Below are 13269 nucleotides of genomic sequence, written 5' to 3'. Positions count from 1 at the left end.
GAGTAGGCTAATACAACACATCCTACTTCAATAGTATAAGAGGTAGATCTAATGCAACGGATATTGAAAGCCGTTGCAATAGCCTACCAATATTGACAACTTGGGAAGCTAATGCAACGGCATATGTAATTTCCCCAAAAAAATTTCATAAGGCGCGTAAAATTTCATTATTTTCCTCTATATTTTTCCCCAAAGCTTGTAAACAATTACTTGTGTTTGCAAATTAAGACAAAAGAAATCCCCCAAATCATTTAAACAATTACACGTGTTTGCAATTTAAGACAAAAAAAAAATAAAAAATAAAAAATAAAAAAAAAACGAAAAAAGGAAAAGAACAAGAAGGTTGGGTTCTTCTCTATCCTCATTTCCCTTGCTACTATAGTCAAACATTTCCATATTTGCCATTTTTGACTGAAAAAAAGAGAAAAATTACACAAAAATTCTACCATTGTACACGAAGGTACGCACAGGTTGTTTAAGGGGCTAAGACCAAAGCGAAGTAGCGGTTTTCGCCAGTGGTTGAATACCAGATTTTGAGGGTTTCGAAGGTCGTCCCATTTTCATCTCTTGCATGTTCCAAGTTCCGACGCTGTTGCTAATTCCTCGAAGGTGCGTTTAAGGTACATTATGTAGTTTTGATTTTCAAACTTATTACTTAATTGAAATTTTTTTGGTTGCATTTTGTGCTAATTAAATTTGGAGTTTTTTTTTTGTTTATGTGTTGCGAATTTTGTATTTGAGGTCATAATTTACAGTAATAGGAAGATGGATTACTTAGTTTTGTTTTTGGTTCAGATCTAGTGTAAATGGATTATAAGTGTGGGATGAGGAGATAGGCCATAAATAATAGTAATAGGAAGAAATTTCAAGGGTTTAGAAGGTCTGAAAAAATCTAATTTGAGGAAAAATCCCTCTTTTGGGTGGGTTATAAATTTCAAGGTTAATACTTTAAATAGTATAGCAATATTAATATAGCATTTGAGTTTAATCTAAGTTGTTGGCTTACTGCAATTAGCTCAAGTCACGTAAACAATTGTTAGCCAATTTGTCTTATATTAACGCATTCGGAGATGTATTCGTTTATGGTCAAACATCTGTTTAGTAATGGTGGGTGATATTTTAAGACCATCTTGTTCAGTAAAAAAAAGATTTTGGTTCTTTGATTTAGCTGACAAGGACACTTCAAGCTTTTGTTAGCCTATTTATTACTTCTTAGCTATTTGTTTCTCTTAGAATGTTATGGACCTATGATTAAGTTTAACAATACTCTTACTAGTTGTCTAGCTTGAAAGTTTTTTCTGTGTCTCTCTTTGGGTTTTGTATTTAGTTAGGTAAATCTAGTATAAGGAGTCAGTTTGAATGCTTTAATCTTATGGGTTTGCCTCTCTTGCTGAATGTTTGATCCATACTCTCCCATTTACATGTGTGGTGATACATATAGGAGCATTTCTTATTGATATACACTCAGTGAGCAGAGGTAACATAATATTTTACTTGGTTTTGTTACTTTTGCACTCTGTTAATAACTTGATAAATTTGTTAAAGAACAAAGGGCCTTAATATTTTAAGATTTTGAAGTTGTATTGGGATGGTGTGATGGATAATTTGTGTTAATATTTTTTTAATGAATTTTTTAAATTAGTTTTGCTTGCCTTAACGGCTTAACAAAATTAATATTACGTAGTATCTATCTCTTGTCTATTGAGGAGAGATAGGTGTGTGCCTAAGCTATTTATGCTATAAAAGAAATTAAACCATTTTTCTAGCAAGCTATTGAAATTTATCTTTTGATACTAATGTGCTACAAAAGGGTAATTGTTTCTTGATGGATGTGAAATCAATTTATATAGAAGCTATATAATGTAGTTCACGTAGCTATGCTTCTTGAAATAATCCTTCCACTTTTATTTAAACATCATCCTAGCTTAACTTGCTGCTCTTTTGTTTTCAGATTTTACTATTAAGTTATTCTAGATTATGATATATTATCTAAATTTACTGAGTTGACTTTTTATTTTATTTTTTGTTATTGAGAGAGTTGACTTGTTAATTGACTATGTTATAACAATTGAAGGCATATGGTTTATCTCATGACTCCTTGATTACATTTATGTGTATTTTAGCTAAAGATTGGTCAATGATTTCATGTCATTAAAGTTTTAACGATGTTGTAATTTTGTGGTATGGTGTCATGTCAATAATCTTGCAATTTGATTGTATGTTCCCTTATAATATGTTTGTCATTCTTTTTATTTAATTTTTAGTATTCAATTAAGTTCTTGTGAATTAGTGAATAAATAAATTTTATTTTTAGTAATAATTTAAATAAATAACTCTCTTAATTCTTACCCTAAGGTATGGATAGTAAAACTAAAGAGTGGTGGATGTTTGTCAAATGGAGTGATGAATATGAACAAGGAGTAGATGAATATGTCAAAAAGGCATTTGTTTCTAAATCTCAAGGAAATCAAATTTGTTGTCCTTGTGAAAGTTATCATTATCGTTTTTGGCGTCATGAGGAGGTTGTGAGAGACCACCTTATTTGTAATGGTTTCGTTCCAAGAACGGATAAGTTATCAACAAAGACAATCGCCTAATGTTAGATGATATGCACACTATGGGCCGTAACTCTTATGCAATTTTACGCCATGAGTTGGTAAATAATTCATCTCATTTCTAGGCAATTTTATTATGTTTATAATCTTTATGTTACCATCATTATTACATGTACTACATGAAGCTTTCACCCTTGTCCTTTAATTATTTGTAATCAATTCAATGTTATGTATTAGTTTCCACAACAACAAAAAGATCCTGATAAGCAAGAACCTTCTCAAGCAAGGGTCTATAAGGAGTTAAGAAAGAGATCAGTGGGAAGGACATACCTTACCAACCATGAAAAAATAGAAGAGAATATTGTGAGTTAACATTTTAGATGTATGTTATATTTGTTTAGCTTTGATAAATAATAAGCAGGTGGCTTTATTTTCTTAAAATAGGCTAAAATGGATGCTTTGGAGTCTTTCCAACATGAAGATGGTAGTAACTCTAAGGACCCTTACTCCTAAGTGATTCTAGATCCTAAGCGCAAAAGCCATGTACGCCTACAAGGAAAAGGGGTAAAAAAAAGTTAGATTTGAAGAAAAAAGATAAAAAGTTAGATTTCATATTCCCGGCAGAATTTTTAGAAAGTGTGCAATCTCAGCTAGTATAACAACTTGCACCAAGCGTAACAACAATAATTTTGTCTCAACTTCGGGACGCTAACCCCGAGATCAATCTTGTCATTCCTGATTTTGGGATTCCATCGGCTCGAAAGGATGAATCTAGTGCACCACATCTTCTTGTTGACCAAAATGGGCAATCTTCTAAATCTAGTGCCACAATTAATCAGGTAACATAAATTATTTTCTTATGCTTTTGTCTAGATTTTGTTGTATGTTGCTGACCTAATTCTACTATGTTGAAATGTTGCTGCTGTTAATATATTTTCCTAATGCCCACTGTTGCTTTATTGCTTTTATTTTTGTATATGGTTGATGATTTTGTTGTTTGTTGCTGCTTTTTATTGTTGTATGGGTTGATGTTGATGTTCATGCTTTTGGTTGGTTTCGTCTGCCTTACACTCCCCCCCCCCCCTTTCAATTATATACACAAGTCCCCTAACTGATTTGGCAGCTGGTTTTGTCTTCACTTGCTGCATAGCTCATCAACTGCTGTTGTCCTGTTCTCTGAAATCTATAATATACTCTCTGAAATCTACGTGTCCAAAAGAGATAAAGGGTTGTAATTTTAGAGACAAGTGGGGAATGGAATACATAATATGTAAATAGCTGACCACAGTCACAGCATAGCAGTCCCTCCTCCGATCCTATCATGTTTCTCACCCCCTTAGTGGAGTATTAGTGACGGTTGTTTGCTTGTTGCGGGACCCCTGTCCCCAAGTCACTATACTTCTCCATTGCAGTGTACACCTTTAGTGGTGGTTGTACATACGGTCAGCTTCATCACACATCACTATCTGACAATGGACTGTCCATAGATGAATGTCACAGAACTTTGGTGGGCTTTGTAGCATGTGATATGCAACATTAGAGACATTAATACCCTAGTGTTTGCTTGATTTCCACCTTAAGATCAAAATCAAGCTTGGACTGACATTCTCTTGCTCAAGCTGGTAACTACCTTAAAGCTGCTGCTTTATATACTCAAGTCATCAAGAAGGACCCTAATGACACAACTTTTTTATAGGTTTACTTCTTTTGTTCATTTAATTTCTTTCTTTTTTTGCTTGAAGTGTTCAATTTTTTTTTTTTTATTATTATTTTGGGTAAATTGTTGATATAGACTCATTTGTACTAAATTATGTTTTTGGTTAGCTATTTATTTATAAAATGATGTAAAAGTATCAATTTCTTTTTGTTGATAATATTGCTTCGTTTGTTCTGCTGTTGATATGGCTGATAATTTTCAAACTTGGCTGATGTTGTCTTTGGACTACATTTCTATTAATTTAGGTGCATTTATAATCTGTGAAAAGTAATAGTTAGACATTGACTACTACAGATGGACCCATCATTTGAAGCGCATTCACAGGGCCTATTTCACCCGCAGACTCACAGGTCCAACTAGCTGTAACCAGAGGAATTGAAAAATTCGCTTGGATCCTACAGCGATAAAAAGAATCCCCTTAAAAATACCACTAGATCGAACACCAGTGATTCCGTATCCGGTCAAAATCTTGGCTAATTGATCGTATTTAGTTTTATTATATTTCTATTTCTATTTTTTTATTCTAATTTACGTGTAGGTGCATGGCGAGCTAAATGGAGATGAAGTATGACTAGTCATCTAACAAATGGTGCATATATGTTGGTGACTCATATTCTATTAAGTTCAAGTTTGTGAAGATTTGGAAATTTCGGCTTATATATATGTTGAATTTGTATTTTGGACGATTAAATTAAGTATATAACTTTTATATATTAGTAGGAGCATGTCATACCGAAAACAAGTAGGTAATATTTTGTAATGTACGTATTTAGCATTTATAATTATTATATATAAATTCAACGATATTTTTTTTCTGTTGTTAGTATATTTAGATTTGTAGTGACTAATTAGTAATTTAAAATTAATATTATCGTCCCATTGAAAAAAAAAATTACCGTGGCAGTAGATACGTATTCCATGTATCGTTGTATTACCTTCATCCATTGCAATAGGTGTCAATTTCATCATAATTATGTTTGGTAATCTATTGCCACGGATAATTTATGCCGTTGTATCAGGTATTAAGCTAACGCAACGAATCATAGATGTCGTGGCATTAGGTGTCATATATCGTTGCGTTAGATCTACTACAACGCCAGTAGATGTCACGGTACATGGCCGTTGCATTAGGCCTAATGCCACGGATTTTGATGCCTAATGCAACGGATTTGGGGGTTGCAATAGATAAAAAATGTAGTAGTGAAAGGATAATAATTGATTTAAATAATGTAATCATCCCATAAATAGATTAGGATATAATTGATTCTAAAATTATTTGATTGGCTAGTAATTAGGATAGAATCTCTTAAATTTGTTAGGATAATCATGAATGATTAAATATGATTTATCTTTCTAGATTAAAAAATAATTTGATTATGTATCATGCCTAAATTAAAATATATGATATTTTATAAACGGTCATGAATAATATACGATATTATCTAATTATGATTTAAAATATGAGATATTTTAGAAAATGCGTTGCCTTAATTATGAACATTCAATGTTGTAGTTTAGACAAGCATGTTGAGTGATTTATTATATAGCATTTTATATAATATATGATATTATGTTGCTATATATATACTAGTATGGCCCATAGAAATACGATCTGCGCATCGTGATGTATTTTATTAATCTAAATATGGTCTGCGAACTGTTGAGTATTTTTGTAACTTTTATTTAAAGTAAATAGATTAGTTATTTAAATAGTTTAGTCTAAAAGAAGCCCATGAAGTGAAGGCCCAAAAGAGCAAGGTGGATGGAGATCCATGATGATTCAAGTGGGAGAATTTCGTTTCCAGTTTTCTTAGGACTAAGGGGCTAGACTACATCATGTTTTATTGCATTAGTAGATTATGCATGTTAGATTTTATTTATGTTGATTGATAATGTATTAGAGTTCACTAAATAATCACAACATAATAAATCTAGGTCCCAGTAATATTGAGATTGATTTTCTAATTAGATACCCAACAATCCTTCGATCGTGAGTGATGGGTCGGCCTCAGCAGAGTGTCACTTGTTATCTTCGGTAATTTGGGGTATATCACGTTCTACATATTTAATAGGTTATGCTCAACAAGGTTACCTAAAGAGTTTAGAACCTTGAAGCAAAGGGTAATAATTAAACATGTGATGGTTAATAATTCAACCAAGAGTTACAAGAGTTGTAATCAGTAAAGAGTTTACTCACCTTGAAAATGTAATGCTTGATGGTAGGCCCTCAGTCCGGTCAACTATTACACAAATAAAGGGTCTTGGAATAAAATTCAATTGGGATCATTTACTATTGAATAAAGGGCTTTTAAAGTTACCAATTTATTCGTTTATGGTACTTTAATTTAAATTAAACATAATTATTAAACTTTGCCTTATTTTGACATAGATGGGTAGCCGTAACAATGACAACAACATTCGCAATCTACGACATTCCTTGAAAAGGATAGGTTGACAGGAGATAACTTTTCCAATTGGGAAAGGATGCTAAGACTTGTTCTGAAATCTGAGGGAAAATCATTCTTTAACATTGACCAAACATAAGGTAAGTACTTTACAATAATAAGAATCAAGTTTCAATCACATACCATTTTGCTTACATTCGTAATTTTAAACTCATACCACACTTTATTAACCAAATGCACCCTATATCAAAGAAGAGAATGTAAAAGTGCAGAAGTCACATCGATACAGAAGAAGAATATTACTATAGATAACCTTAATTTTCATGCCATCAGTGAATTCACTCACCTACTTTAATCACCTATTAGAATTTATTAAATTTCTGCCTATAATCTTGAGTTAATCACCATAGTGGGTACAAATTTCCCAACTAATAACAGATGGAAAAACGGTTATACCCATCTTAAGAAACTATACTTACAAGTTACAGATTTTGTTCCATTTCTCAAGACCAGAAATCTGAAGCAAATTCTCTTTAAAAGCAACACTCAAACTAGCAACGCTATATATATAAGAAAAATTCTTGTACAAATATATATCTTAGAAAGAAACTTATATCTTCCTACACTTTGTGTTGACTGATGGCTCAACTAGGCCTTGAGAAGTCGGAAACAGGTTACAATTCGTTGCAATCGTCTGTGCGAGGGATCAAAGATATAGTGGTAGCATTACTAAGATTGGTGGCTCTTTTGGCTACATTGGCTGCTACGATTGTTATGGCTCTTAACAAAGAAACCAAGACCTTTGTTGTTGCTACCATTGGTACTAACACTATTAAAGATACACTTACCGCAAGGTTTCAAGACACCCCGGCAAATATGTGAGTTTTAACATTAACTGTGCACAATATTCAAAGCTAAATCGTCTATGTTTCCAGCCCAAAAAAAAAAAAAAAAGCAAAATCGTCTTATCAACTATTAACCCTTGACATTTTGCGCTTTTTACATATCGTATTATAGAAAAAAGCACTATAATATTATGGTAAAGATGACACGTTTATTTTATTACATTTGAGAGTGAGGAATAACTCAAGTGGTTAGATATTTTTACCCGGTTTCAAGAGATTTTAGGATCGATTCTCACCCCTACCCTTTGTGGCTCTCTAAACACCAAAAAAAAAAAAAAAAAAAAAAAATACATTTGTCAATATATAAATTCAATTTAACTATAAATACTACCTCTATTTCTTATTATTTTGAAATAAAATTTTTTTTATACCTCACAAATATTGCAAATAATTAAAAATGAGCTAATATATTTCTAATTAAGTTTTTTGTTTAAGGAAATATCTCTAATTATAAGTAAAAACTATAAAAAGTTAATATTTTTTTTTGAAGAAATAAAAAGTTAATATTTTTAAAATATACATAAAGAGGAATTAGAGGATTCCAATAAAATCTCAGGTGTCTAAATTTTTTCTTATAAAATCATAAAAGTTAGTCAAAGTGGGATTTGTAAATAGTGTCAAAAGTCAAATTATGCTGTCTAATTTGAATGAAAAACTATAATTCAATTTTGGAAAATTAACCAAAAAATAATATTCTATGATCTTGTTACTAATACTTGTTTGTTTGCGACCAGATTCTTTGTTGTAGCTAATGGATTGGCTACTTTGCACAACCTGTTGGTGTTGATAGCAATGTTCTTTGGAAAGAAGATTGATCCCAAAGGAGCTCGTGATGTGGCTATCTCACTTTTCGATATAGTAAGCTCTTCTAATTCTCTTTTCTATTTTTTTTTTATTTTTTTTATTTTTATTTTTTTCTTTCTTAGTTCTATTTGTGGTCTTTGTTTTTGGTAAATGGTTGGTTTCCGGCACCCACTTACAAATAAACTTTTGTTTCATTTTTTTTCAAAGGTGTCAATTTGGGTACCTTGGGTCTGGTGAGGTCAAGTTAGGTTAGTCGGGCTAATTTTAGAGTAGAGTTAACATTATTTATTGTGTCCATAAGAACAAAAATTTTAATTGGGCCTTTTTGTGACGAAACAAATCTGGTCAGTTTTGTACACATCTAGTTTTTCCATGATAAACTACAAAGACGAAGTATAAATAATAGTGTAAGGATTCAAATCTAAGACCTTTGGTTGCATTCAACTTATGAGGGAAATATAATTCATGATAATTCTTCAATTGGTAGTTGTTTGGTTAGCTTACAAAAGAAAAAATGCAGGAAGTTACAATTTCTTAAAAAGTTAGAATTCTTTTAAAATTTGGAAATTAATTTACCCACCTGGCCACCCCTACCATGGTCACTCTAACATCCCATGTTAATTTTTGTATGAAAATACATATCATCATAAAACATTGGGTCAGGTTTCAAGTCAAGAAAACAATATTTGGCTAGAAATATCTGGTTTTTAAAAGCTTTTTATGTTTTAATTGAACATCCTCACCTATATTGGTTTAGGAGTGGGTCTGGTTCAGTTCGGGTCAAAATTGAGCAGCAAATTTACTAGGCTGAACAGGTTCTAGTTATAAAAATATATACTCAAATCCGTAAAACAGGTGGTTTTTTAGTCAAGTTTGCAGGCTGGTAAAAAATTGACAGGTCTACTTCCAATGCATTGAAATTTTGAGTATTTAATTCTCATTTGCAACCAAATGAGATCTTAGGATGTAGATGATTCTCTCTCCGTTTTTTTTTCTAAATGCATCAATTTGATTTTTGCACAATTGATATCCCGTTAAACTGTGGGATTCATCAACTACCTCCATTTCATATTATTTTCAATGATTTAACATAGAGAGGAAAAATGTCTAATCATTGCAAATAATATAAAACAGAGATAGTATTAAATAAATAATTTTTAAAAAAACGTGGTAGTCATTCTACTGCAGACGTATAAATTTATGAAAATATCATGAGGCATGAAACGGAGTTATTTTCTAGTAAGACGATCAATTCAACGATTATAAACTACAAATATTTTTTATTCAACAAGTTAAAACTTTTACAAATATATATATATATATATATATATATATATATATATATATATATATATATATATATATATATATATATATATATATATATATATATATATATTCTTTCTTTTTTAATTCATATTGAGGAACTCGGTTAGGTGAGGAAGCACCCAAATGAAACCAATATATATCTACTAAGTCACCAAATTAAATTACTCTTAATTAAACATCTCCATTTCCAATGCAAACACATACTAATAGTGAGAATCAAACTTGTGATGCAACGGTCCAATTTTTTGCTAATCTTTCTTGGTTAGACACTTTTTTTTTTTTTTTTTTTTTTTTTTTTTTTTTTTTCATGGTGCACACAAAATCATCTAATTTACTTCGTCCGGAGTAGTATTCTAGATCACACTTGTCAAAAAATTGTATACAGGTACATATAGGCTAGCGTAGTTGAGATAATTTGGGAAATTGGGTTAAGTTCGATGAGATCGGGTTGAGTTTGATGGGATCAGGTTGGGTAAAATTTATTTTAATTTTAAGTCATGTTAAATTATTGTGTCCATACGAGTTAAAATCTGAATTAGAATTTTTCAGATTAGATTGAATTTGATCGATCGGACCAGTTTCTAACACCTCTTTAGTAATGCTAACATTTACATTCAACATGAATGATGCAGATAAATTTAGCTATACTATCAGCTGGAACAAACGCTGCTATGTTCATGGCACAATTAGCAAGGCATGGGAATACTCATGCACAATGGAACAAAGTTTGTGACAAATTTGATACCTTTTGTAGCCGTGGTGGTGGTGCCATTCTTGCTTCATACATTGGCCTTGCAATTTTTGTTATTGTTATTCTCATCTCAACTTTCAAACTTCATCAAACAGTTTACAAGGAAAATAATAATGCTCATGCTTCTGTAGAAATGTAACATTTTATTTAAGAGCATTTTACTATGCTATTAAGTTGTGATATGTTAATTATTATGTACCCTTTGTACTCTCATGGGTTATTTCAAATGAATGAATATGATTTTAATTTTTCTAGGAGTTTAATTAATAATATGAAAGGTTGAGAGATAGCTCAAGTGGTTAGAGCTTTCCTCTCAATTTCAGGAGATTATGAGATCATTCTTATCAACCACCTACAACTTAAGTAAATTGAATTGACTTGAAATCTATAAAGTTTTATCATATTAAAATAATGAAATTATATGAAACAAATATAATGAATTGTACATAAACAACATGCACATGCATGAGAATGAGTTTTCAATTCGATTATTTATCATCCAAGCAATTCTTTCTTTACATAGATGACCGTTGTCTTTTAGGCCATCAAACTTATCCATCTCCTGCAATTCCCTAAAGAACTAACAAATTATATAATTAACTAATTTTATAAAATATTAATTTGCAATAATTTTTTTTTTAAAATATTAATTTATCAGTAAAAAACCTCAATTTAATTTTCTTTCCCCTTCTCCTAATTCATGTCTTATTTAAAAAAAATTACTACACCTACCGTATGATCTCAAATCCTCTATCATATTAACCCTTTAATCCTTTATTGAAGACACTCTCAACATCTATAACATTGGAAAAAAAATATGTGTAACTCTTTTCTGTAGACACCTCAAAATATCTTCTCGACCAAAACCCGATGATAATTAGTAAAAGTCTTTCATCACCATTTGGTGTGAGTAGCGTAGGATCGAAGTTGTGCTCGGTTTTATTTAATAACCCAAATGATTTCATTTTCGTAGCTCGTTTTCCTTTTCATTATAAGTCCAAGCATTTTATTTAATTAGTCCTTAAATAATTGATCCAAGCTCATTGAAGAATCCTAAAATGTCTAAAGCGTGTAAAACTAACAACCGTACAAACGGATAAATTCAGATCATCCACGTAAAGTATAACAACATAATATTCTCGGATCAAAAACTTTTGTATACATCCGGTTTACACTAATATTAGTGTACATCGAGCAGTATAGGGGTAACTTTAAGTCAATTTAGGGTAACTTTTTGCCTTGTTTTGGGTAACTTTGAACATCACATGATTTTTTTTATAAATCGAACAAGAAAAGTTTTATAAGGGTGATAAAATTACTTTCAATCACTAATAATTGAACTTTAGTCATTTAAAATGTGATTCTTTACCAATAAAACGTAGATTATTTTTATTTGTATTGGGTTACTTTTATACATATTAGGATAACTTTTATTCATTTTAGGGGTAACTTTTGATCACTTTAAGAGATATTTAAAATGGATGTACAATAATTATTGTACACCCGATTTTTTTAAAAGTTTGTGTTCTCGGATTCCTCAAGATATAGGTGCCACGCCAGAATTTGTGCGCGACACGTGCCACATACTGTCATGTCGCCCTAGATTGACGCACCAACTTTTAGTGTGTCGAGCCAGCCTTTTGCGGGTACATGACCCTTTACACATACGACTTATTTCTATATATATGGACTTCAACCCAATGAACATCGTAGCCTTTTCAAGGTTACAAGCTCCATTTTCCTACTCTCATATTCTCTCTCTTCAAATAATTATCTTCCTAATCTTCCACAATTCCTCTTCTAAGTGCTCCTAAACATCAATACTTTACTTAAAGCTCTATTGCCGGTCTACGACGTGAAAGGTGAATGACCTGACGGTTTAAAATCTAAACTTTATTTCAATTAATGTATTTATACTTTGATTTATAAATTTGTTAAAATTGACCAAGATAATCCGAACTTTGTCTCATCCGCCCAAAATAATCTCAACTTTGGATAATTTTTTCATATTCCAAAGTTTAATGTGGAAATAAATTTGGAAAAATTGCGCAGAATAACATTTGTTGGGAATAAATTTACATTAACCAGTTACAGGTTACTTGGGGATAAAATGACATTAACGTTCGAATTATTAAAAATTAATCTGAAGTTGGGATTATTTTAGGCGGATAAGGCAAAGTTTAGATAATTCGGGGCAATTTTTCTTACAATTTTTTTATTGAAGTAGACTAACATTCTATTCATGATGTAGTTGCAAGGTTTCTGACCGAGGGAAAACTAGGTCGTGGACTAATCCTCCCTAAGCCAAACAAAATTTATAATCACTTAACAAACCTAAATACAAGTATAGAGGTAAGTTAAGGGTCGAACCACTAAGAACGGTTATGTTGAAGTGATTTCAATTGTGTGCCTAAGCTAGGTCAAAGTCAAGGGTGAAGAGACAAACAACTACTAAAACAAATAACCAAACAAATGAAACACTAGGGAATGGGGATCAACAAGTAATCATGACAATTGCAACAACTTGGGAAAAACATGCCAATCAATGGTTGTGAAGACTAATGATAAGAGTTATTAATTGGAATTAAAGTGCTATCTCCTAATCGTTAAGCTAGTGGTCTCTACGAATAACAAACTAGGAGAATCACAATCTAAACCAATCAATAATTGCAATTCCTAAATCAATGGGTCATATAATTAGAAATCACAATGCAATCTAGCATAATTCTCAAGGCCTAATCAAATTACACACATGCAAACTTACATTAATCACTTTAATCTCAACAATCAATCAACATAATTC

At 31.3% G+C, this 13269-nt stretch overlaps 1 long non-coding RNA gene across 1 annotated transcript; it reads left to right on the top strand.

Moving 5' to 3' along the window:
• Nucleotides 1-380: 380 nt before the first annotated feature.
• Nucleotides 381-5087, top strand: LOC145579158 (uncharacterized). The gene is made up of 4 exons (XR_014099062.1): nt 381-620; nt 2356-2918; nt 3000-3394; nt 4567-5087. It is a non-coding gene; the product is annotated as an uncharacterized LOC145579158 (long non-coding RNA).
• Nucleotides 5088-13269: the final 8182 nt, after the last annotated feature.

The sequence above is a fragment of the Chenopodium album genome, chromosome 14, assembly GCF_948465745.1.
Source record: "Chenopodium album chromosome 14, dcCheAlbu1.1, whole genome shotgun sequence".
NCBI lineage: Eukaryota > Viridiplantae > Streptophyta > Magnoliopsida > Caryophyllales > Amaranthaceae > Chenopodium > Chenopodium album.
Note: the sequence above shows the minus strand (reverse complement) of the source record. Positions and strands in the feature narration are given on the sequence as shown.